Source organism: Manis javanica, chromosome 14 (genome assembly GCF_040802235.1).
Source record: "Manis javanica isolate MJ-LG chromosome 14, MJ_LKY, whole genome shotgun sequence".
NCBI classification, from domain to species: Eukaryota; Metazoa; Chordata; class Mammalia; order Pholidota; family Manidae; genus Manis; species Manis javanica.
In genome coordinates this window covers 6,902,383-6,929,057 of record NC_133169.1, presented here as the reverse complement: position 1 = coordinate 6,929,057, position 26,675 = coordinate 6,902,383, and the positions used below count along the sequence as shown (strand labels likewise).

The following is a 26,675-nucleotide window of genomic DNA, read 5'->3' as shown; positions in this document are numbered from 1 at the left end:
GGCCTCTGCCCATATCAGAAGGGTATGGTATGCCGTGACATGTGTGGACACGGCTACTGGACTATTGGTTGCCTTTCCTGCACATTGTGCAGATCAGCCGCCAAGAGGGGCTGAGAGCATCTCTTTGCAGCCTATGGCTGGCCGCTGGTGATTGAGAGCGATCAAGGCACCCACTTTACTGGACATGCATTGCAAGGATGGGTGCAGCGATTAGGAATAAAGTGGAAATTTCATGTACCAAATAATCCTACCAGGGCAAGCATGATAAAGAGGTACAACAGTTTGTTGAAATCTGGCCCAAAGTTGGACACCAGTAGTCTAAGGGGCTGGTCAGTTTGCCTATGGACAGTGCTACCGCATGAATGAGAAGCCACGTAAAGGAGCTTTGATCCCTGTGGATATACGACTGTATATGCAAACCAAAGAAGAGTTATTGAAATCAGGATATGGCCAGCAGAGCAACTTCCTGCTGCCAGCCCCAACTACATTAAACCCTGGAGACACTGTTGAATGGACGTGGCTCTGGACATTTCAACACATGGACTGGTGATGGCTGGTACCCTGGGGAAAAGGCCTAGAAGCTGGCCTCTTGTGTAGTCAAGGAATAACAGCAGAGTGGCTCCCAAAGATCACAGTTATTTTCTTCTATACTCCTTGTGGCCTGGATGCACCCCCCTGGATGCATCCCCCTGGCTGTAGCTACTGCATAATGGCTGGAAAGGATGAACTTTGGACTTAATCTGCATAGGACTTTGAACCTAACTGAATCCTCCAGATTGAGGATTATCATGATTTTATTGTTGTTGCTATTGTATATCATCAGCCTGATCACAATGCTCCAGTTTTCTTGACGAGGGACCATTGCAGAAGAGGGGAAATGAGGAAATTGTAAGGTGATATTTCTGCAAGGGTAGCCCATGGGTAAAATTGCAATATTTCCATAATATCTTGCCTGGCTTTGGTGCATCTGCATATCAACTGGCATTCCTCAGGGGTGGAGAGAGTAGTTCATCTCCCTATCAGTGGGTAACTACCTGGGTGACAGAGGGCTTATCTGAACCTGAGAGGTTAGGGGGAGTGCTGAAGCAGGAAAGAGAGATGGCCCTGGACCATAGTTTGTAAGCGATAAATGGGTTTTAAATTATTTCTCCCTTTGACTGATTTCGGTCTTAGAGGTATTTTGCCCCTGAATTTCCTCTTCTCAGACTTACACATGCTCTCTGCTCTCATGAAATTGGCCCATCGTGAACTATTTCTGTGGGCATTTGCTGCAAGCCTGATCATTCAGATTCCTTCCCCAGAGGGTCAGGGGTGGAGCAACAGGACTTGAGGGTCAAAGTGCACAAGGAGAGAGGAGCCTAGAAGACTAGGTTTAGCTGAATGGAGACTCAGAAGTGCGTTTGGCCCAAAGACAGGGATTATTGCCCCAGCGTCATTTACCCTCATGCAGCAAGTGAGCCCAGGAGGCCATCTCAATGGAGAAACTGAGCCTGAAGACACATTTTGGATCTTTCACAGGAGACCTGGAGTCAGGCAGTGGTCACTTGCAACCCTTTAAAATAGCATGATTCTTTCAACCAATATTTATTGAGAACATCTGCCAGGTCAGCCTGGCAGATCAGACAGACAGGATCCCTGCCCCCATAGAATTCCCCTTCTTTTTTAGGAAGTGAAAACATAGGGAAGAAGAGTGTTGCTTTTAATGTGCTCCTGGACACTACCTTGAATGGAAATGTCTGGAAGGGATCTGATGTCCCAGGTCTGGGGATGTGAAGTGTCAAGTGACAAGAGGATTACAGTTTCGTGTGATGTCCTTTATTCAAGGGAAACAGTCCATGGACTGGGGGAGCACAGTGCCTTGCAAACGAGGGAGCGCACTTCCCAAGGGATCTTCGGCAAGAGCCAGTTTTATAGCTGTAACTCTGGGAGTTTCAGTTTGCTGGGCCAAAGCAGGCCCCTCTTGGGCCTAGAAATGCATTTACCACTGGCTTACAGCAGAGAGGGTCAGGAAGACGGGGGAAGAATGAATTCTGCTTTTTCCCTCTCTTCCAGAAAATGAGAATATAGAAACTGTCATTCAGAAAATGTGAATTCATCCCTCCCACCCCCACCCCAGTGTTGAAAAAATTTAAAAGCAATGCTTCCTGGGCAAGAACGGGATTGAAAATCATCTTGTCTCACAAAGGCACTTTGTAATGTACATACGAAAGCATGCATTATTTTGCCATACGTGGTAGTGAAATTCTGGAAACTACCTAAGAATCTGACTACACAGAAAGATTTAGTGAACACAGACATTGCGAATTACAGATTATAAAGCTAAAAACTGTTATGACATTATTTTTTTTAATTGATCACACACCTCACTCCCATCCAGAAATTAGGTATAATATATTTTTTTTGTATCATTAATCTCCAATTACACAAGCAACATTATTTTTACTAGACTCTCCCCATCACCAAGTCCCCCCAACATACCCCATTATAGTCACTGTACATCAGCGTAGTAAGATGCTATAGAATCACTACTTGTCTTCTCTGTATTATACTGCCTTCCCTGTGTCCCCACCACCACATTATGTCTGCTAATCATAATGCCCTTTTTCCCCCTTATCCCTCCCTTCCCACCCATCCTCCCCAGTCCCTTTCCCTTTGGTAACTGTTAGTCCATTCTTGGGTTCTGTGAGTCTGCTGCTGTTTTGCTCCTTCAGTTTTTTCTTTGTTCTTATACTCCACAGATAAGTGAAGTCATTTGGTACTTGTCTTTCTCCACCTGGCTTATTTCACTGAGCATAATACCCTCTAGCTCCATCCATGTTGTTGCAAATGGTAGGATCTGTTTTCTTCTTATGGCTGAATAGTATTCCATTGTGTATATGTACCACCTCTTCTTTATCCATTCATCTAATGATGGACACGTAGGTTGCTTCCATTTCTTGGCTATCGTCAATAGTGCTGCGATAAACCTAGGGGTGCATCTGTCTTTTCCAAACTGGGCTCCTGCATTCTTAGAGTATGGAATTCCTGGGTCAAATGGTATTTCTATTTTTAGTTTTTTGAGGAACCTCCTTACTGCTTTCCACAATGCTTGAACAAATTTACATTCCCACCAGCAGTGTAGGAGGGTTCCCCTTTCTCCACAACCTCACCAACATTTGTTGTTGTTTGTCTTTTGGATGGTGGCCATCCTTACTGGTGTGAGGTGATATCTCATTGTGGTTTTAATTTGCATTTCTCTGATGACTTGCGATGTGGAGCATCTTTTCATGTGTCTGTTGGTCATCTGAATTTCTTCTTTGGAGAAGTGTCTGTTTAGCTCCTCTGCCCATTTTTTAATTTGATTATTTGCTTTTTGTTTGTTGAGGTGCATGAGCTCTTTATATATTTTAGATGTCAACCCTTTATCGGATCTGTCATTTACAAATAAATTCTCCCATACTGTAGGATGCCTTTTTGTTCTGTTGATGGTGTCCTTTGCTATACAGAAGCTTTTCAGCTTAATATAGTCCCACATGTTCATTTTTGCTTTTGTTTCCCTTGCCGGGGGAGATATGTTCATGAAGAAGTTGCCCATGTTTATGGTTATGACATAATTTTAAGCTGACTGTTTTCGAGGAACAGCAGACGCAGGAGAAACTCAAAAAAGCTAGCAGAAGTTATCCTTTTGTAAGGGGCATCTCCTTTTATAAAGGATATCTCCATATATAGGAACATCCCCATCTCTGTATGGGAAAGAGGCTAACTCTAAATCACAAGAAACTCTTGTCAATGGAGAAGACACTGGCGTAAATCTAAATAAGAAGCACCCCCTTTACTGTGCTTTTCGAATAGCCTCCCTTAACTGGCTTCCCTATCAAAATTACTTCTTTTGTCTAGCTGAAGATGGTATTTCAGGTGGTATATGGGGTCACTTCTGGAGTTTTGCTCTGTGTTCCTGGGTCTCTCCCATGTATACGGGGGTTATAGATGTTATTACACTTCCGTTTGTTTTTCTCTTATTAATCTTTTGTTATGGGGAGTGGGTTCTCAGCCATATAACCCAGAAAGTTGGAGGAGAGATGATTTTTCTTCCCCTATAACCTCACAAGTGAAAAAAAGTAGAATATAAAATTTAATGTGCTATATGATTACAATCATGTTCTAAAAACATCCATGCATGAAAAAAATCTAGAAGAAAAAAACAACAAAATATTAATACTGGTTTTCCAGGGGCAGGCAATATCTTTTGTGACTTAGTTCCCTGCTACCTGTCTTCATTTTCCAGACATTCTTTAATGAGAAAGTGTGTGTGACATAATGGAAGGGAAGGAGTTCTAAGTGTTCAGCGAGGAAAACAAAGAGGCAGTGCCCACGGTGAGAGGCTGAGGGGAAAGTCTGAGACCCGTATGTGGGGTACAGTGGGGGAGGATGGAAAGTGCCTGAGGTGGAAAGAAGCCCCTGGGTGTGATGATCAGAGGAAACGATTGCTCCCCTCTGAGAGGTGATTTGGGGGAGCCTCAGAGTAGGTGGAGATCGGGAGGGGGGAGAGTTGCAACTGCGGGGCTTCAGAATGTATCCACTCCTCCACCCCCCTCTCTTCTCTGAGCCAGCTCAGATGGTGCAATAATTACAATTAGTCCCTCCCCCTCTTTTTAACCAGCGACAAAATTGGGCTCAGGGATACCAGAAGACCTGGAGTCCCGACACTCAATAAGATCTTTCCCACAGGCAGCTGCAGAAAGAGGCTCTACCTCCTTGAGTGCAACCAGCAGGTAAAGGAAGCCACCAGCTTGTTAAGGCAGGAAGCCATGTGCAGCCCCTGAGCTGTGTGGTTTGGGGTTTGTGAGCTAATAAATACCAAGTTCTCAAGTATAAGAGCCTTGGCGGGAATCGCCACAAATGAAAGAAAAAACGCTCAGCATCACAAATCAAGAGAAATCCAAATCTAAACCACAGTGAGATATCACCTCACACCAGTCAGAGTGGCTAAGATCTCTCTCTATATAATATATATATATATGCACACAGAAATAATTTGTCTCTTCTTTTCTGTTGAACTGCTTAAGATTGCAAACAGTGGAAATATATGTCAGTGTTTGAAATCCAACAGTTCTAAAGTGAGTAAAGGGTTCCAAACTTGTCAACAAGACAAGAAATAACAATTGTTGGTGAGGATGTAGAGAAAAGGGAACCCTTGTGCACTGTTGGTGGGAATATAAATTGGTGCAGCCACCATGGAAAATAATGTGGAGGTTCCTCAAAACATTAAAAATAGAAATCCCATACAATCCACTAATTCCACTTCTGGGCATTTACCTGAGGGAAACAAAGTTACTAATTCCAAAAGATTTATGCACCCCAATGTTTACTGCAGCATTACTTAGAATAGCCGAGATATGGAAGCAACCTAAGTGTCCATCCACAGATGAATGGAACATGCATGCAATGGAATGGTACTCAGCCATAAAAAAACACAGTTCTTACAATTTGCAAAAACATGGATGTACCTAGAAGGTATTTTGCTAAGTGAAATAAGTCATACAGAACAAGACAAAACTAAATGATTTCACTTATATATGGCGTCTAAGAAACAAAACAACAAAAAATAGAAAAAGACTCTTAAATACAAAGAACAAACTGGCAGTTGCTGGAGGAGAGGGGGAAAGGGCAAAATAGGAAAAAAAGAAAAAACATATTTACATCAGCCTTTTTAGCTTTACACCACCTCTATGTAGCCAAGAAAATGTGAAACCCCAAGACTGTATTAAGGTGCTTAATGCATTGGAATTGGATTAAGCATCAAGACTGCTAGTGCCCACAAGCACCTGGCAGAAGCAAAGAAAGACTGTTTCTACAAGAAAAGGACATTTTTTGGCCTCAAGTTTTTCCTACAAATTATTTTTCATAAAAACATTCATCACACAATCAGAGATAACTAGGCACCTGAGGAAGCAAGACACTCGGACCCAGAACCTCCGGCTGGGGACAGCCTGTCATGGACTCTAGTCCAGAGTCGAAATGGCCCCTTTCTCTTTTTTTCATCCCTAGAAGAGGCAGAGAACTGCAAACCCTCTTCATTCATGTGTCTGTAGAAAAATTTTAATTTGGTGCTTTTGATTTTAATTTGATGCTTTGGGTTCTGTCTGGCTACAATCCTAAGCGTACCCTTTACTACCATCTGTCAACAAGTTAGCCATCAAGAGAGAAGAGTTCCTCAACCATATAATGGTTATCTATAATATTTAATACATATAGAGTATTGAGTGTATGCCAATAATCATTCTAAACACTTTATGTGTGTGTATGTGTGTGTGTGGGGGGGGGGGCTCCAGTTTCCTGTGTCACTTGTTCTCTGGACCAGACTGAGCCCTAGCCTGACTTCCTACCCAGGCCCACATCCTCTTCTGCTCACACCTTCCCATCACTGTCACATGGCGCCAGAGAGCTCAGGAAGGCCCCACCAGAATGGAAGCCTCATAAGGGGAGGGAACTCTAGTCTGTTTGTTCATTCTCGGTCCCCAGAGCCTACGTCAGTGCCAAACTTCTCCTATTTGAACCTTACACACAGAATTTTGGAGGTGGAAGCGACTCTAAGGATCCTTTAGTCAACTGCATCATCAACTGCATCATTTCACACATAAGAGACAGAAACAGAGGGAGAGAAAGCAGTGACATCAACGTCACAATGCGAAGTAGTGACTACGACCAAGTCGCACAGCAGGCGCTGCTGGGTCAGCTCACTACTTCCCCTCCCGCGGCCAGTGGTAAACCATGCACAGATGGTTTTATTTTGTTTTCAAGAAAATAATAAACCTTAAAAAAATATTTGCACATTAAACATCATGAGCACCGGGCAAGACACACAGTATGTCCACTGAGTAAAACTGCCAACTTGTATGTATATTGTGAAGTCATCTGAGGGAAGAATATTGAACTGACATAATCTGGATAAGAGTCTAAAAAGAACAGAAGGAAAAAGGCAAACAGGACTCCTATAGGAGACATATAGTCACCCTAAAATACCCATAAGAATAACGGGAGGGAGTATATAGGTATCCCTAAGTCTTGTGTCCATTTCTGGGCTCCCTTTCCACTTCAAACTTTTTTTAAGAAGCATCAGCAGAGGTGTAAATGCTCCCAACTAGACCCTCCTCACTGTGATGCAGGCAAACAGAAATGGAGGGGTTCCTTTCCCCACAGAGAGTTTAATTCACTCATTCATTCTTTTTTTCATTGATTCAATCACTCAACAAACATTTAGTGAGCACCTACTATGGACTGTGCCCAAGGGTAAAAGGAGAAGCATGTGTGACTGCTGGGAAAATGGAACTTTCTGACCAGGATTCCTGCCTGGCCTAGTGCCCATTTTGTATATAATAAGAGCCTGTTTGCACATTTATGGAATGTTTACCTGGGATAGAACCACTGGTCAGTCATGGGAGTACCTGCCAGAGGAAGGGTAGAGAGGAAACACCCATTCTCTCCTCTCCCTGTGTTCCTGGTATGTAATTGGTCAGGTGTCCTCCAGTCACCAGGGACCTGCCCACAAAGTGGCTCCCAGAGCGTGGGAGCAGGGAGGTGAAGCTAGGCAGCTGAGGAGAAGAGAGGAAGCCGTGGCGCCCTGGTGGTCCTGGAGAAGTAAGCTCATGATGGGGAGCAAACCTGCAGCTGGCTTGGGGAGCACATTCGAGCCAGCCGTGGGTACGGGGTTGTCTGTGACTGCTGTGGGAATAAACGTGTTAAAAACAAAACCAACTTCTTGCCCTTGCCTTAACTCAGTCTCTTCAAATTCAGAGTGAACTTGCCCCAGGCAAGGAGCCCCCTCCTCCCAGAGCTACAGTGGCACAGAGACTTGTGTAGCAACTATGGGGCTTCATGGCTGCACTTCCAGGGGCAGAGAGGAGGCAGGTGGAGAAGCCAGATGGTGGAAATCTGTTTACTTTTCAACTGAGGAAAGCTAAGGGAGCTTCCCCAGCAATTTCTGTTTAGTCTGAACTTCCAGTTTGCTCTTTCAAAGGATTGTAGTTAATTTACTTCCAAGGGTCAGCCATTCCCTCCTCTTTCTCCCTATCCTCACCTCTTCCTGCCACACAGGAAGTCCTCTGGAGGCACTCAGACACACACCTAAAAAGGCATCCAATGAACACCCACTCCCCCAACTTTCTTCAGATAAAGGCCAGAGTTTGAGCCTCTTTTCCTCCAGGGATCTCAGGGCTTTCAGTAACTCAAGACCGTTTCCATCAGGAATGAGCCTCCCATTTGCTCCCCAGCTAAGGTTGGAGGCTGAATGGTGAAGCATTCCATGCCCGCAGAACCCTGGGGACTTCTCCAAGATCTCTAAAACAGCCACTGAACTAATTCAAATGCTCAGGCTACAGCCCATGAGGGAAGAGTGTTGATTCTCATCAGAGGCAAAGGTGAGCAGAGCTCTGTGACACAGGTTTGCCTTTGCAAGTCTGTGCCTTCAACAGCTGTGTATTTCCGTTCAGGATCATGCTACATGGGATGCCTGACTGTGAGTTGTGTGGAAAATAGAGAAGATCACTGATGGCCCTAGAATGACTTCCCAGATAGGACCTTTATTATATTGTTTATAACTATTAACTAGTTAGCCATGCTGAATTATGTTGAAAGCATAACTTAGAGGTGGAGTTACTGAAAACTATCCACCTGTACTTAAGTTTGTTTCAACTAAAATTTTCCTAGGTAATCTTTGCATCTTTGTTTAAACACTTCATTTACATTTCCTCCTGAGGATCCCCATCTCCAATCTAAGTCTTCCCAATATCATCTGGTCCATTCCTAGACCCTAGAGTTCTCTTTTCTGTTGCTGCTTATCTCTTTGTGATTTTAAAATATTTTAAAGGTTTTCAAAGTATTATACATATTCATATAGTTTTAAGATTCAAGAAGTACCATAAAACTCACAACAAAAAACAGCAACCCTCTGCCACACCCCAGAACCGCTGTTCCACATAAGCAACTACGGTCAACTTTAAATAATATGTTTGTTCTGCTTTTTCTTGACTGTACAAATCATATACTGACTTTAGCTATGGAGGTGTCAAATTTGGATCTCTTCTGCCCTATCCCTTGCTTTGCCCATGCCCATGCCACTGCTGGGGAGGAAGAAATCTCCTCTACCCTTCAAAGTTCTTGGAGCTGGTTCAAGAATCAAATTGACTTAAGACAGGTTAACAGAAGGAAAAAAAACAAAGTTTAAAGACAGACAAGGAAAGTGAAGTGTATATGCCATCCTGAGCCAAGGAGAAGGGGGTAGGGGTCTGAGACTTCAAAGGGAAAGGGAAGCAATTCATAGGAATATGAAAAGAGTAAATGTTGGTAAACAAAATACTTGATCACGCAAAACAAAAACAATGGGGCACAGAGAGGAATTTTAACAAACAGTCTTTGTCACATTCTTTCCTTTCATCTAGTTTACATTGTAATATAAGTCTCTAAGGTGATAGCTCTCCCCCTGGTGCAGTCCTCCATTAAATTCTCTTTATTCAGTTGTGGGGGTAGGTGGGGCGGGGTGCAGTGTCAAAGTATCTTCCTGAGTCTTTTGCGCCTTGATGGTTTTCAGCTCAAAATAATCTGCATGTCACAATGGCACATCTTGGGGCGGCCTGCCCCTGGTCCCTACGCCACATTTCCTCTAATACCCCTCAACAACACACAGGCCTTTCCACCCACTCTACCAGGATAGCTATGGCACAACTTTCTGTTAAAGTATTCGATATTTATCATAATATGTATTCACACTTGAGCCCCATGGAGTGTTATGATTCTATTTCCTTTCTAACAACTCTTTGTTTTTCCTGTAATTGATCATGTCTTTTTTCACTGTAAAACTTATCTTAATAGGGTCAAACATATTAGACAACCAAGTAATCTAGAAATTCCATTTTTTCTATGCCTCCAGAACTCTGAACTCCGCCTGTAGGCATTCATAATATGTTGCCCCCTAAATATGCCACTTTGACATACTGATTATTTGGAATCAAAAGTACTTGAGGAAGAACTGTGCAAAAAGGACACTCTGACCCTCCTTTTCCCCCTAAAAACAGGAGATAAGTCTTCCATGTGCTAGTTACCAGGAGGGTGAAAGGCATCTTCATCCACTGTGAGGGAATTTAGGGCTAAGAAGGCTGTATAAACAAACCTTTTACTTCTTCACCCACTTTCTACCCTAAACCCAAACCCCTTTGTCATGTCAATTCTTCACAAATTGATTGTTTCTCTGTCTAAAAGGTATAAAAGCTGTCTGCTTTGGACACGTCTTTAAGTCACATATTTTGATAAGGCTCCCATGCATATGAAATTAAAACCTTTTTTCTCCTGTCTATATGTCTTATGTCAGCTTACTTATTAGACCAGCCAAAGAACTAGAAGAGAAGAAGGGAAATTTCTCTGCCCCTTCGGGCCCCTTCTGAGCTGGACGCTCTCTGGCCCTGCTGCACAGCTTTCGTACTGAGACCTCCAACCCACTAATCTGGAAATCCCTTTCCCCTCTCTCTCATTCCTGCAGTCCTTGTCCCACTCTCTCTTAGTTTACTCCCTTTACTGTTGTGAAGCCCATCTTCCAGCAGAGAGAGTGTGTGGGGGAAAACTTTTTGATTCTGATTCTGGAATAACCAACGGTGCAGATCTTTCAATCTAAGCCTCCATTGTTAGTTTGAATGCTAATTGGTATGATTTATATAGACTTCTGGGCTAAAAGTCATTTTTCAGGATTTGAAGGCATTGCCTCATTGTCTTCTAGAAGAGCTGAAGTTTCACGCCACTCTGATACCCAGCTTTTTGTTCATGTTTCTCATGGGTGTTTTCCAACAACAATGAGCGATTAATTCAGTTCTGAAACTGTTTACCTGGAGATAGCGTCAGATCCCACAGGTAAAGGACCCACAGAACGGTTCCCACTTCAGATATCTATTGCAAATCTAGGTTAACTGTGCTTCTGAGTAACTGGCTATAAATTGGAGGTTCCCACCACAACACCTTCCTCAGTTTTGATTCATTGCTAGAGTGGCTCACAGAACTCAGAGAAATATTAACTTACGTTTACCAGTTTACTTTAAGGGAGACAGATGAACAACCAGATGAAAGTACAGAGAGTGAGGTTCCTTCCTTTGTGCTAGGAACCAGGAACTTCTGCCCCCGTGGAACTGGGGTGTATTGCTCTCCAGGCAAGTGGATGTGTTCACCAGCCTGAAAGCTCATCAAATGTTGTTAGAGTTTTTATGAAGCTTAATCTGTAGCATGCTCTTCCCCTTCCCAGAGGTCCTTGGGTGGGACTTAAGTTTCCAACCCTGTCATTACTTGGTCTTTCCAGTGACCAGCCCCATCCTGAGACTATCTAGGAACCCCATCCTAAATCACTCATTAGCATAAATTCAGCTGTGCTAAAAAGGAGGCTCTTTGTGAATAACAAAGGCACTCTTAAAACTCCAGAAACTCAGGTTTTAGGAGCTGAAGGGCCCCCACTCATAAGATGGCAAACTTCCAGCTTCTCTTCCAGGTCCTCAGTCCCCAAAGGCGCCACCTGAAGCCCAATCACCTCTCGCCCCCCTCCCAATCCCAGCACCTAGCCAATAGCCACCAGCCCTGTAGAAGTGACACCTCAATCAGCTCATGCCCCTTCCTATATAACCCAGCACCTTTCCCTAATAAAGCGGAATTCTCCGGTGAATTGCTGCTGTGTGTCACTCCTTCCTTTCAGGAGCTTTGTGCTAGGAACCAGGAACAAAGACCTAATATATTTATTATACCACAGAGACCTATTTTTAGCTCTCTGAACTTTTGAAAACTTTCTTCTATTCCTAGTCGTTTTTCTATTCATGATCTTGACTGGATGTGGGTATTTTTTTCACTCATTGTTTTGGAAATCAGGTGGGCTCTTTCAATTTACAGACATACGTTGTTTAGCTCTAAGAAAAAAATATATTACTTCTTTCTTAAATTTCTCTGCTCTATTTTTTCTATTCTCTCTTTCTAGAATTTGTATTTCTAGATGCTGGTCTTCCTAATTTGATCCTTTAACTGTCTTATTTTTTCTCTTTTGTATTCATCTCTTTGTTTTGTTTAAAAAAAAAAATTAGCCATAAGCCTGTTAGGGAAGTGTTGTGTATTTTCCTCAGTTCTTGTCCCTGCCTCAACAAAGAATTGAAGCAGAATAAAAGTTTCATTTAAAATGCCTTAAAGAGAGAAAAAGTGCAGGCAACCTCAGGGAGGAGAGGCACCCTGAAAGATTGGGAAAAGGTCTTAACGTAAAAAGGTTAAGCATTAGAAAGTGCAGGTGACCTCGGAGAGAGGTCTGAGGCTATAAGGTTGAGGGTTCTCCCTTGTAAGGATTTTTCAGGAATGTGACAAAGGCTAGGGGTGTGGACTTGTTAAGTGAATATTTAAAATTAACTTAACACAAGAAATTTACTGCTCTGATTTCTCCTGATATATCAGTTTCTTGGTCTGGGAGCATATCAAACAAGACCACCTGCCTGGCCCCCAAGGCGGGCTGAGTTATTGTCTGTTTGCTAAAGAGTAAGGTAAGAATCTTACTTCTTACTTCCTGGGTTTTAAAATGCAATCTTATCTTTAAGGTGGAATCCTTTCTGCCTTTTACTGTATTATTTATAGCTGGGCCTGCTTGCTAAATTAGTTGCACAGGCTGCAAATTACTTGATTAAGGCTGAAGAAGAAAAAAGCAGTATATAGGTAAAGTTAAAAAATAAGCTGGGCCTGCATGATTAACATCATAAAGACATGGGCTATGCTGAGATACTGTCCTTTATCTGGGGAATATTCAAACATTCCCAGGCCAAGTTGCTCCTGGCCTTTTGAGCTTTAACTGATTAATTCATTAACTCTGGGTCTTTCTTGCCTCTCTAGTTTTAACTGGTTAACATTTTGAGTCCCTTCTAGTGGAGTCCCTTCTAGTGGGCTTTATGGCCTTATTCTCTTTCTGTCCCACTCATATCTGTTTTCCTGCCTAACAAGCCCAAGGAGAAGTCAGGTTCCAAACCAGGGCTTAATGCTTGACCTAATTGCAGTTTCAACTCCCCCCAGAAATGCAGTTTTAATGTTGGAGGAGGTTGAGTTAATTTTCCTCGGTTCTTGTCCCCACAGCAGCAAAGAACTGAAGAGCAGAGACACAGCAGTGAAGCTGAGTAAAAGTTTTATTTGAATGCACTCCAAGGGAGGAGGAGGCAAGAGTCAAGGTAGACAAAAGCAGGTTTACTTGAATAAAATAGAGAGGAAGGAAAAATAGAGGGAAGAAAGGGAAGCTCACTGAACTGCCACTCAGCCTAAGGGTATAATCCCTGCCAACTGCTGAAGCCAGTGCCACTGGCATCCAGTGTCCGCTTGGATCTGCACAGCATGGGAACTAAGTCCCCACCACCCCAGGATGTGGAGAATCTGCAGAGCACTGGATGGAGTGAGATGATGTTCTGAGAACTTCCCAAAGGCAAAGAAAGGAGACTTTCAGGCAGGCTACTCAGGAGCATGACCATACAGCTGCAGTCCTGTCCCAGGCACCCAGGCGACAGGAACTTCAAGCCCAAATCAGAGCTCTCAGCAACCCCTCCCTATTTATCTGAAGTAAGACAGGCAGAGTGACACGCTCAAAGAAAGGCGAGTGTGGGCAACCTCAGAGAGGGGGCACACTTACAGGTTTGGGTCTGGGGTTTTATAGGTTTTTGGGGTATAGGGGTCAGCATAAGGCATGATCTGTGCAGGTGATTCATAATTTCTTTGGAGTTTTGTATTATGAACAGGGTTTTTTAGGTGACTGCTGTTTGGGGACTTCGGTGTTCTTTGTCCACATAGGTTTATTTACATTTCGGAGGTCTGTTTCCTGCCCTGGTTACAAAGTTACTTGATTAGGGGCTGGAGGAAGAGGAAAGAACAGCATATAGATTAAATTAAAGAATAAACTGGGCCCTTTAGCAGGCTAAAGTAAATTTTACAATGGCTTGATCTAATTGATAACAATGAAGACATGGGCTGTGCTCAGATACTTTTCTTTACCTGGGGAATATCTGGGCATTCCAAGTTACTCCTGGCCTTTGGAGTTTCAACTGATTAACTCATTAACCCTGTGAGTCCTCTCTGGCCCTCTAGTTTTACCTGGTTAACTCTTTGAGTTCCTTTTAGTGGGCTTTACTGGCCTTATTCTCCCTCTACCTGCTCTTATCTATTTTTCTGCCTAACATTAACAGTCAACCAAGAATTTTCTGGTTAGCACCAATGAAGTAATCTGTCACGTGAGCCCTCACCATTCCCCTACAAAAGACGAGATTGTCTGCATGATAAAAACCCCTACTTTTCCCCTAAGGGAAAGTGACCTTGCCTGAAACAATCCCTTTTTATCTTTTGCTAATAACTTCTTGTGCCAGCCACCCTCCTGTCTATAAAAACCTTCATTTTCTGGACTCCAAGAGCATCTCCCTACTTGCTAGATAGAATGGTTCATTAATTGCTTAACAAAACCAATTAGCTCTTCAGATTTACTCAACTGAACTTTTTTTTAATAACCTTTTGCTCTTCTTTCTGAGTTACTCAATTTTAAATTTTGAAAATTTTCACTGATTTTTTAAAATATTTCTGCTATCACATTTTTAATTTTTTAGATCTCTTATTCTCTATTTTCTCACTTCTCTTCTTTGCCATTCTGTCCTATTTTCAAATGCAGTATCTTCTCAATGTCTCTAAGAATATTAAGTATAAGTTTGGGGGTTTTATTTAACATTTTCTTGTTCCCTGCACTCTACTTTTTCCAAGTTCCTTTATTTATGTTTTTTTAATGATTTAGTTTTTTTTGGAGATTATCTTTCATATTTGAGGCTTTCCTCAAATATCTAGTGATGTCAGTTGTCCGTTTATATTTCAGAAAAAATCACTAACTTCTTGAGTGAAATTTTTGTGTATAAGGGATAGAGTTTGTCAATCTTGGTTACAAGTGAAATAGGAAACAAAGTAATCAGCTTAAGGTGAAAAAGCAGTGGTTGCAAGGTTTCTCTCTTACCTAAACTTTGCTTTGGGTTCAGTTGTTTATATGTGTGTAGGGAAAATGAAAGCTCCTGTGGCCAGGATCCTCACCTGACCCTAAACTACTTGGTGATGTAATTGCCCTACTGTGTAGGCTAATGCTGACACACCCATTGGCAGTGAGCCCTTACCAGTTACTATATAAAGAGCTCCGCCCATTGCTCTGCAGAGGCAGGAAAGCAGACGGACTGTGACTGGCCTAGAGGCAGACTTGATGCCAGCACTTGATCTGCCACCCTGAGAATAAAGCTTGGTATAAATCCTTTTACCTCTAAACGTTCAGTTGTTATTCAGTCTCACTGAAAGTAGAGTGAAATTGCCCAGGGGCAATCCCCCTCAGGCACGACAATATGGCTCAAACTCTTTATCAGCCTACTTGGCATTTCCAAGCAGTTTGATGACAAAACCTCCTATAAGAGGCTTTTTTCTGATTTTAGCCTTCCTTTTGCCAACTGTTGAGCATTCGAAGAAACTTCAGGATAAAGATTCCATTTCCTTCTTCCTTCTATCAAAAGCAGAAAGAAAACACTCACTCACAATGGTATAGGTCCCAGATTTTTAGGAAAGCTCCTGCTATTCTTCAAATCTCAAGAACAAAGGTTCTCCACTCTCATCCCGTTAGTTATACATTCACTCAAAAAACACTGAAATTTCTACTGTAAAAGCCAAACACTCTATTACCCCCTGGGCTTCCCACTGTGAACACAACAGAAACAGTTCTTAAACTCATGCAGCTGCCTGTATTGTGGGAGAGACAGAAAATAAGTAAGTAAAGCAACAAATAAATTTATATTTACAAATAACACTAATCTGACAAAATTGGACTGGGTGAGATGATTGTGAAAAAGAGGGAAGATCTACGTAAATAAGGTGGTCAAAAGGCTGCTCCAAAGAGATGAAATCTGAGTCGAATCTAGGCCCTCCGAGCCCATTAACTTAAGTGTGTTAACAAAACATTAATAACATGCACAACCCTTAATAACTTTCTTGTGTTTAAATCATTCCATTTTTTCAAAATGAATAAGCCCTCTTTTCTTTCTGAGAAGTTTAAAACAGAATTAAACAAAATATAAACAGATTAAGCAGAAAATATATAGCAGTCTCTTAGTAATTTTGAACTCAGTTGGAAAATGAAAGAGGCTTTACGCCTGCATCGGTATCAGTCCCTGTCACTCACACTGGGACATGCTGGCACCAGTCGCGCTCCATGTACAGCCTTTGTCTCTGTCTCTTGTGTGCCCCCACCCACACCCACACCAATCTCCCATCCCTCTTCTTGGTTTCTCCACATATCAAGGTCAAATCTATTCAGTCTACAGAAGGATCCAGAAGAGAAGAAATTCTTTCTTTAGGGAGCAGTGTAGGAAGGAAGCTGGATGAACAGTCGTTAGGAATTGGGGTAAAAGAAAGAAGAAATGGGAAGATGGGAAAACAGGGGAAGGGACTTTCAAGCAGTTAAGTCAGAGGTGGGAGTCAGTCCAGGGGTCCCTTCAGAAGCGGAAGCTAGGATGGAACTGGAACATCCTCCAGGCCCCATTGAGAGGGAGGGAGAATATGCTAGTGTCTGAAGTCAATCACCATGTTGCCTTGTGTCCGGCATAGGCTGCTCCTTAAATACTTGCCGGATCCACATTGGTAACACCTAGTACGTGTATCAGAGAAAGGTAAGAATGGCCTTTGCTCACGATTCAATGGAGAAGACAGACATATCAACAAAGGCCATAATACAATCCGCTCAGTACTCTTCTCCTAATGTCATTTACAGGGTTAGCTGTAGACCGTGATGACTGTAAGTGATGGGTGGGCGTTTATCCGGACCTCTTCCTCACTGCATCTTCAATGTCTAGAACAGCACAGGGAACCTAAAAAATGCTCTGTAAGCATGCATTGCTTAAATGAGTGAAGAGGTGCTAAAATAGATGTCCCTTGGACAGTGGGCAGACTTCGTAGTGTTTTAAGCAGAAAGTTGCAAGAGCATTTCCTTCGTTTAGAATAACCCCCTAGCAGCACAGTCAGGAGGGTGGCGGAGGGGCAGGAGTAGTTAGGAGAAGAGGCGAGGAATAAAGGGAAGGTGCAAACGCTGCAGGCAGTGGTGGGGAAGACAAGGGCTCCAAATGACACCAGCTTTCCGCCCTGGGTCACAGAGAGAGGCCTGGGCATGGAGCAGCATGGATCCTGAGAAGGACTGTGGTCCTGGAGAAGAGGTTCCAGGGAAGGGCCGCCCAGGGGTGCCGGAACGGAGGAGGAGTCCCTGAACTTAGCAGTCAGGATGTCACTGGGGACAACCAGCCCAAGGAGGGCGGAACTGGAGACTGGGTCAGTGGAGGAGAGGAGAGACAGGATGTGCTTGGATTAAGGTGGTTTCCTACCAAGGCCTGTGATTTCCACCCTTGCTGCCAGAGGAACACGGCTTCAGCTTCCCTTCAGAGCACTTCTAGGTGGGGGCGGGGCTGGGGGCTCTCTGAGGACACAGCCAAGGAGATAAGGGACCCCTCGCCCATGGGCTCTGCAGGACCAAGTGGGGAGGGAGTCTCAAGAATGAGCCGAATGCCCTGCCGAGTCTGCAGCAAGCCCAGGCACAGGGGGTCCGGCACTGACAGCGAGAAGGTGGACAGAGGGGGGCTGGTGTGCTGACTCCAGAGCCCCTTCTGCTGCCACCCAGAGACACTCCCTGCTGCAGATAATCCTGTCCTCCTTTTCTTCAGCCACTCCTGGAACCCCGAGGAAGGCCAGCAGGGATGCTGAGCACCTGACAGAGGGTGCCCAGGAGGGAGAGGTCCACGAAGGAAGAGGGTACCTGAGCAGAGGGGCCTGGTGGGATGGGGCCAAGCTCTGGCGAATGGGGTTCCTAACAGGGCAACGGCAGCTGCCGCTGACCCCGGGTCTCCAGGACACACGGAGAGTGGTTCTGAGGTAGTGCAGGGAGGTAGGTCAAGGGTCATGCCACTGTGAAATCTACTTGGCCTGCAAAGAAGGCCTAGGTTGTTCTTTAATTCACTGCGCTGTTCTTCCTCTTCTTCCCGCCCCTTCATCGATGAAGCGACTTTGTAACCAGGACAACAGACAGACCTCCAACGTGTAAACAGACCTACATGGGTAAAGAATGCCGAGATCCCGAGCAACACAGCCACCTGCATGACCCTAATTCTTATGACAAAACTTCAAAGGAATTATTAATCACCTGTATGCATCTTGCCTTATACCAACCCCTACCCAAAGGCCCTATAAAACCCCAAACCCTAAACCCTTAAGCGCACCTTTCCTCTGAGGTTGCCGGAACTCCTGTCTGAATGCTTTCTGATCTTAAAGTCAATCTTTTTCTCTCTCCTTTCTATTTCCAGTAAGTAGGGAAGCAGCTGCGGGAAGCTGAGCGGGCAGGGGCTCACGCTCTCCCAACGTCAGGGTAACCCCGCAGAACGGCAGCTGATTGATCACGTGGTTTAGCAGCCTGCGCTGAGAACGTCCCCCCCTCTTGCTCTGGGACGTTCTCAGAACATAATCTCATCCCATCCAGTGCTCCAAGGCTCCCCCAAATTCTGCAGTGGTCGGAATTTAATTCCCACACAGTGCCGATCAAGTGGACACTGGACACCAGGGGACCCTGGCTGTAGGAGTTGGCAGGGGATTCCCCCTACGCTGAGGAGGCATTCGATGCACCTTCCTTCTCTGCCTCCGTTCTGCTTTGCTCTCTGCTGCCTGCCTGGCTGCACAAATACAGGGTCACTTTTCCTGGCACTACGCAGCTCTGATCCTTGCTGCTCCTCCCATGTTAATGAATTCCTTTCTTACCCGCACTCCCTTGGCCTGTTCTCAAATTCCTTCTCTGTCCGGGTCAAGAGCTCTCCCTCCCTGGTCTGGGTTGAGGTTTCACCCAGCTGGCAGGAGAGACCTCCCCAGGCCAGGCTGCCTGAGTCCACCAGTAGCCTTGCAAACGTTCCCCGTGGGACACGACCACCCCGGCCGAGGGAGTCCTGGACGCACTGAATAGCCTCGCCAGCCTGTCCCAAGAAGCAGGCCAAGGTGACAAAGCAGGTCCCATCCTTCATGATCTGGGAGCTGGCAGTGATATTGAGCTCCTGCAGCCTCTCTGTGCCAAGAAGGGCAAGTTCAAGCTCTGAGAAGGCTCTGGTCTGGCCAAGCAGGGGAGAAGAAAGGTCAAAGTTCAGATGTGGGCTCTCTCCCTACTCACCATAGGCACACAGGGTGAAATCCTTGGTGATGCTGATCGGGGGTGTATGCAGAGTTGTCCAGGCTCTGTAGGGGCCTGAGTCCTTCAGCCTCAAGGGGGTGATCTGAAGACAGCAGCCATAGTGGGGGATGCTCAGCCTCTGCTGTAGGGTCCCTGAGTCCCAGAAACCAAGACTGGTTTACTTGCTGGTCCTGGTTGCAAAACAACAATAAGCCCTTGAGAGTGCCAACTTTTCTATTCTACCGGGACCTTCAGGGGCAGAGAGGCCAACTCCCCAAGGGTGCCAATCACTATCTCCCCCACTCTGTATCTTCCCAGGATTCTTGGCCCTGCAGACAGAGAGGGAAAAACCACAGCTTCAGGGGATCCCTACCCACCCAGGACAGCCCAGGTTCCCCCAAGTTCCCTCTGCCCCAAGTCCTCCAGCCTCCCCACTGCCTCCAGGGGCCTTCAACCTCTCCCCTGATCACGTGATGCAACCCACCCACCCTGGCTCACCCCCAACTCTCAAGGGTGTTAGCCCCTCTCCTTCCTGCACCTTCTACCCCCACCCCCAGGGCTGCTGTGCAGGTGTGCCCGCTGCCAGGTACCTGCACACAGGGGCACCACTAAGGCGGGGGTGGGGGCTGCTGCTGACTGGGTCCTTTACCACACAGGTCAGGGGCACAGCACTTTCCCCAGGCCTCAAGGAGACACTGAGATCAAACCCTCCACAGGACACACAGTCCACTCCATGGACACAACACAATACCCAGGGTATCCAGCTGTAGGTCACAATGCCTCCTCTGCTTTCTGCTACTCATGTTAGGATGACGATACAGTGTCCATTTGCAGCAGTCCTGGACCTCAGTGTGACGTGGGCCGGGCCAGCTGCACTGTATGTGCAAAAGAACAGAGGACTGGACAACTGCTCGGGGCCTCCCCCTCACCAGGCATTGAGGCTAAGACCCCGAAGTACCCTGAATGCACATAACGACCAATAATAGAGGCAGAATCTGCCCGCATCCATTCTAGTGGTTTAAGGCCATGTCACTTGATACCTCATTTGATTCCCAGAACAGCCCTGTGAAGTAGACAGGGGACGTGTTAAACCTACTCTATTTAACAGGCTCAGAGAGCATAAAGTAACTTTCTCAGAGTCTCATCTATTAAGACCCAAATTCAGTAATCTGACCCCAAAGCCAGGGTGCTGCCCTTGAGCTGAGCGGATGGAGGCTCTGTCTGTACTCACCAGCGTGGAACCGTGTTGTAATCATCTCTTTCCCCAGCAGGGGGCTCTGCAATGCACACTGAGCTCCCAGATGCTGCTGGGGGACCTAGAGGATGAGGCTCCTGGGGATACAGGGCCTGTGCCTTTGTGGCTTCTCCGGCTCCTCTGCAGCCCCTTCGACCTCCACCCCATTAAGTCTTGGGCTGAGCGCAGGCACCCAGATGCTCTCCTTAAGGTATCCCCAGGCCAGAGCCAGGAGAATTTAGGTGTGTTGGCAAGAGCAGCCGCAGACAATCAGGACCGGCTCCCCAGATTCGGCCTCAGTCCTGGGGCCTCTCCAACAGTGGCCTCAGGGGCAGCTCAGCGGTGCGAAGTGGGACCCCCAGCCCTGCATGTCCCCTGGGAGACAGAGAGGGGGCCGTTTCCTCTGCCGGGTAACTCTCTGCAGCCTCCTCCCAGTGCGCCTTCTACAGACCGGGGCCTGGGACCCCAACTCTCTCCCTGACTTCTGTAGACCCTTCTCTCCTCAGCATCCTCTCTAGTTCAAGCAGTTAAATACCAGACACCCAGACACCCAGGGAGAAGGGGTGGCGTCAGGGTCCCTGAGCTCTACTCCTGGCTCTTCCGCTTTCTTGCTCTGTGTCATTTTCCTCTCTGAGACTTGGTTTCCTGAGTTTCCTGAGCCTAGAAATAAAAACCCCTTTCCTACCTGCTGGCCAGGCTGTCACAAGGCTCCCGTGACTTGGGAAGCACCCACTGAAGGATAAAAAATCCGGCGCGTTGTCATTGCTGTTGCGGCTGGAGCATCCGCCTGGAGAGGACTCTCTGGGAGACGCCAGCCCTCCTGGTTAAGCGCAGCCTTCTGTCCTGCCCCGGATCCCCGGCGCCTCTCCACGCTGAGCTTGTCCTGCCAGGTGACCGTCAGCATAGCCAGAGCGACTCTCCCACCACCTCTGGGCCCACACTAGTGAACAGCCTGCCCCCAGGCCAGAAGCCCCACTCCGGCGTCCCCACCTCCGTCTGAGAAGCGGGCCTGATTTACGGCACGAAAGCTTCCTCCGCAGCCACGCAAACCTGAACAGGGAGCAGTCCCAGCATCCCCACTAGACAGCGCCTCCGTCTAATAGGGGTGCTTCCCATCCAAAGCCCCAGGTTCTCCCCTTTCCCTCCATCAGTCAGCTTCCCCATGTTCATCCTCGCTCATCTATACCCTCCGTGTTTCCCACCATAAGGGAACAGCTCTGTCATGGCCCCCTGGTGACCCTGCCCACAGCTGGGGTCACAGTTAATCTGGGTCTTGGCCACATCCTGAGTGTCCCCCTGAACATGAGAGGGTGGCGGCTGGGAGGCACTAGCCTGAAACCATCTCCCACTCACCTCTGCGGCTCCTCCTGAGGCAGCTTCGTGACATGCGGGGCTCCCTGCTCCATCCTCTTAGAACAGAGCTGCAATCTAGAATCTGTCCCTCAGCCACAGGGGTCCCACCACTCACCCTGCACATACTGTGGTCGTACTTTCTGGGGTGTGGGACAAGGGCCCAGAGGCCTGCAATTTTGGTTACTCTCCTTTTCACTACCTATATGAATAATAAGCTTTCTGAATCTAAGAGTGGTTCCCTGTGTCCTCACCGGCCAAATCGCTCGGGTGTCGGCCTTCTTGCTGCTGTGTGTCTGATAGGCACCCCTGTTGTCTTGTTTGTAGTTTCCCCTGCTAAAACAACTTCTTAATTTCTCTAAGGAATCCAATGCCCGTACATTTGTACAGATGTTACGAAGCTCTTTCCCACACATGTAGGCTGGGGCAAAACTCAGTTCTCAGAGCCTGAAACGGGGGTTCTCTTCCCACTCCATAGGTCTGGGCAGGTCCTGGGCCTCAGCCTAGTTCAGGAGATCCTCTGAGCAGCTCTACTTTACTCATGTTTTTACAGTGAGCATCTATTAGCATTGTAGTCAGAAAGAAAATTGTCAACATCACAAAAGGGGAAGTGGGAAAGGCTATAAGAATGCCGGGAGCCCAGGCCCCCAGGTCACCGCCCCAGGTCCCTCGCCAGGAGCTTACAGTCTGTACTCCCCGGTATGCGTGATGAAGGTGGGCTCCACAGGGCCCTGCTCCCCACCAGCTCAGGTTGCTGATCTGTAGGGAGCAGCTGGGGCCCACCACACTCACATGACCTCAGTACTGGGTTTCTACCTGGTAACAGGTGTCTGGCCCTTCAGCTTGTACCAAGGTTACTGTGGCTATTGTCATGGGGACTGAACAGGGCATCAGAAGATGCTCTCCACCCGCTTGCCAGCCTGTAGCTGCAGGGACAGAGTGACAGAGCCCCTAGGGTCCCAGCTATCACCACAGGGTCTGGGTCCCCCCTGGAAGCCTCCAGCCCTGCAGACAGAACAGAAGCTGCAGGGGCAGCCTGACCAGGCCAGAGGCTCCCAGCCGTGCCAGTCAGGTATGTGCTTGCTATTCCCATTTTATAAATGAGAAAATAGAGACCCAAAGAACTTAAGTGACTTGCTCAAGACTATGTAACTAGTTAGCGGTAGAACTAGAGCCCAGATCGGTGCCCTTCCCTGCACACTACAGTGGGTTCCTTGAGCGTCTACTTAATTAAGTAACACATAATGAAGTAATGAATGACGGCTGTCCTAAGGGTTATAAATGCCAAGTGGAATAGAGAGGAAGGAGAATTCTTGGGAAGTATCTGTGGGGGGGACCTCTGCTGTTACTCTGAGTCACCCTCCTGCCAATCTGGGCAATAGGACTGGAACTCACTTAGCTCAACCCCATCCACAGCAGAAACTCCCTCGTAGTATCACCCTAATTCCTTGTTCAGCCACTTCTGAAACAGAGGCCAGCTCCTCAGAGGCCAGCAGGGATGCTGGGAACATACCGTTCTAGAGCAGGTGGGCTAGCACTGTGCTGGCCACTCTGTGTCTATGGGTGGTCGGTGGGACCACGGTTGGGATGCCAGCCTATAATGCATTTGACTGGAGAGCGAGCGCAAACACCAGAGCACTAGTCAGGCTGCCTGAGTTCAAACCCTTCCTCTACCAGGTACTAGCTGTGCAATCTTGGGCAGGTTACTTAACCTCTCTGAGTCCTGGTTTTCTCACCTGAGAAACAGGAAGGGCCATTTTCTGGAATTTCATGAGGGTTAAATGAGCTAATGCAAGCAAATACCTCACTAGAAGTATTGTCAAAGCTACTTCAAGTCGCTGCAATAAGTTAGTGACTGAGACTCATCTGCATCCTCCCGAAACCAGGCAGGCCTTGTGTAGACAAGTGCATAAATGCACTCCTTGCAGCAGGACCCACCTTGGGGAGGGTACTTCTGCAGCACCCACCCTCACTCCCCGGAGGTAGAGGATTCGAAACTGACCCAGGTGAGCTGCACAGTTGTTTAGAAAGGACAGGCTGCATGCTCAGGGAGGGATCTGGGTCTTGATTCAAACTGGGACCCAGAAGTACTGGCTACATCGCTGTTTCCTAGGCCAGGTGGTGAGGCTCTTTGCCAAAAGAACCAAGAAATCCTGTGACAATAGCTTCAGTGACGGGGGTGGGAGAGCTGTTGCTGTCTGTGGGAGTGCGCCTGCCAAACCGGGGGTGGCGCCTCTTCCTGGGCCCACCACGGAATCCACACAATGGCCAACTTCATTTCCCGGAGCCGTTTCTGATTGCGCCTGGGGAATCATGCAAGCTGGCGGGAAGCACACCGTGTCGGGGGCTGCTGGGACCAGCCGCACCTCCCCGAGCCACGCGGGGCTGGGGCCTGATGTCTATCCTGGAGGAGCTCCTCCTTGACCCAGCAGCCTGGCTGGCCCCTGCACCCTCAAGGGCACTAACTCAGCAGGTCTGCTTCCAGCGCCCCTTCCTTCCTGGGCCTCGGCGGCCCTCCGCGCTCCTGGTCCGGCCAGGCCAGCCCCCTGGCTTCCTTCAGCCTGGACTTCTGTTGGCCCCTCTTGGTTTAAGCATTTACTTCATTCTGCCTCACAAATAACTGCGCTGTGTGTCTCCCCCCGTGGCTCATGAGCACCCCAGGAGAGAAGATGGAAGGAAATTAAGCTCAGAGTAGTGAGTGAAGGAGGGCCAACGGCCTAGCTCTGTGGCTAGGTGCAGTGCAGGGGGCAGAGCCTATCGGTCCAGATCCTGTATCTGGATTCAAGGTTGGTGAAAGAGACACAGAAAGATCAGATCAGGGCATGAACCCCGAATGCCAGACACCGCGCCGAGTACATTAAACACACTGACTGTTTCATTTAACCTTCCCAACAGACTTGTAAGATAGGCGTTCTTATCCCGCTTTACAGATGAAGACCATGAGACTCAAAGAGCTTAAGAAACTTACCCAAAGTCACTAGCTGGGAAGCAGAGTCCAGATGGAAACCCAGGTTCGTCTGCCCCCAAAGCTGATGCTCTGCTGGTTGCATTGTGCTGCCCAGAGGACCTCACCACACTTAATTCCTCCCCGTAGCCCACCTCACACACAGCACAGGACCTGCACGCAGAGGGCTCAATAGATCTTTGTAGAATAGGACCAAAGAACTGTGAACACTTTTTAAGGCAAGAGCTGTCTTACTCATTCTTTTGCCATATACCTGAAATGCCCCTGTGGACAGGGGCCAACAAGAGCCTGGTTCGGACACCATGGAGAAGAAAAGCTCACAGATGTGCTTGCCCTGTGGCGGGTAGGAAAGTGGGGAGTGGAGCCTCATGGGAATCCAGCCTCTCAGTGTCAATTCTGTGACTTTGGTTGGGGACATTGTAGTTCTCTGAAATATTCCTTATGGCTGCTGCATTCCCACGGCTGGGCTACACTGACCTATTTTCAAAAACCACGTGAGCCATGTGCCAGAAGATGCCATCTAATCTCTCTGAGCCTCAGTCCATCATTTGTATAAAATGGACATAATACTATCAGGCTTGTTTATATGTCACAAGATTGTAGTGGGGATCAGATTTCTTCAAGTAAAAGTTCTTTATAAAGTGCCAGGTTTTATGCACATTAACGGATTCATCAGCAGGCCTGCAGGAGGCCTTAAAAATTGAGGGAGGACAGCAATGAAGGCAGGTGACCCTGAGAACCATTGCAAGCTGCGTTTCCCCTGAAAGAGAATGAAAGTAAAAGCTGTAAACTGGCGACTAAAAGCAGAACCTGGTCTCTCAGCGTGGATTTCTCAAGCGCTGTGGTCCCTGGCCTCTGGTCCCCAAGCCTACTCGGACCACCAGGGGGAGGAGGGTGAGCAGGAAGAATCCAGAGGAGCCCAACGTGCAGGGGGAGGTGCCTGGGAGGGAGTGGAGGGGCTAGAATTTCCCATGACAAGACCCAGAGCAACGACCGCTGTGGAGAAAAGCCCATAACACTCAGCAGCCCACTGGCCTGCTTCCCGGCAGCCGGCAGACTGTGCTGTGCATGTGTAAACATCAGCCTGCAGTCACTTCCCGTGTTGAGAGTTCACCAGTTTTAGCACATGTAGCTTTTGAGTCACAGATGTGAAGATGAGGGGACATAAAAGAAAGAAGGTGAAAGGCACCAGAGTGAGCTATTTAAAAGCCAAAGCTGACATGTCACAACCTAGCTTGAAACCCTCCCGAGGTCCCCAGTCCTCTCCAAGGTAAAGTCCAGGGTCATGGTCCTGATGGACAAGGCCCTTAGTGATCTGCTTGCTTCCTGCCAGCCTCTGGCCTCGTGTTCTGTCACCAAGTCTCACATCTTGGGCTCCAATCAGCACAGACTGTTTCTCGAGTCTCCCCACACACCCCTTGTGATTTCTCACTGTTGTAAATTGCCTTTTGCAGTTCATCTTTCTGAACTGCCTCCGTCCCTGCCACCTGCCTCACCCACCCTTCCCTAACATCCCCTCCATCCCAGCCGAAGGCATCATCGCCCTGGGAAAGGCTTCCCGGAAGCCCCAGGCTAGATAGGAGCCCTCTGCTGGGCCTCTCGGGGGCCCTGTGCTTCCCTCTACTATAACACTACCCCATTGCCTCATAAATATCTGCTTGCTTGCACACTGTCCAGGGGGGCGGACTCTTGGCCCCTTGGGGGCAGGATCTTCCTTTTTCATCTTTCCAATTCCCAGGGATTAGTCAGCATCAGCACACAGTAGGGCCTAGTTCCTGCATGCTCGGTGACTACATGGGCTGACACTGAGTCAGCAGGCAAAGAAAAGCAAGCCCAAGATCCGGATCACAGCCCAGCTGGGGTTTGATGCTGCCTGGGGGCAATGCCCAGTAGGTGGCGATTCTGGGGCC

The 26,675-nt window shown here is 47.2% G+C and overlaps 1 pseudogene; it reads right to left on the bottom strand.

The window, feature by feature from the left end:
* Positions 1 to 17,478: 17,478 nt before the first annotated feature.
* Positions 17,479 to 25,135, bottom strand: LOC108407173 (uncharacterized; annotated as a pseudogene).
* Between the last annotated feature and the right edge of the window lie 1,540 nt (positions 25,136 to 26,675).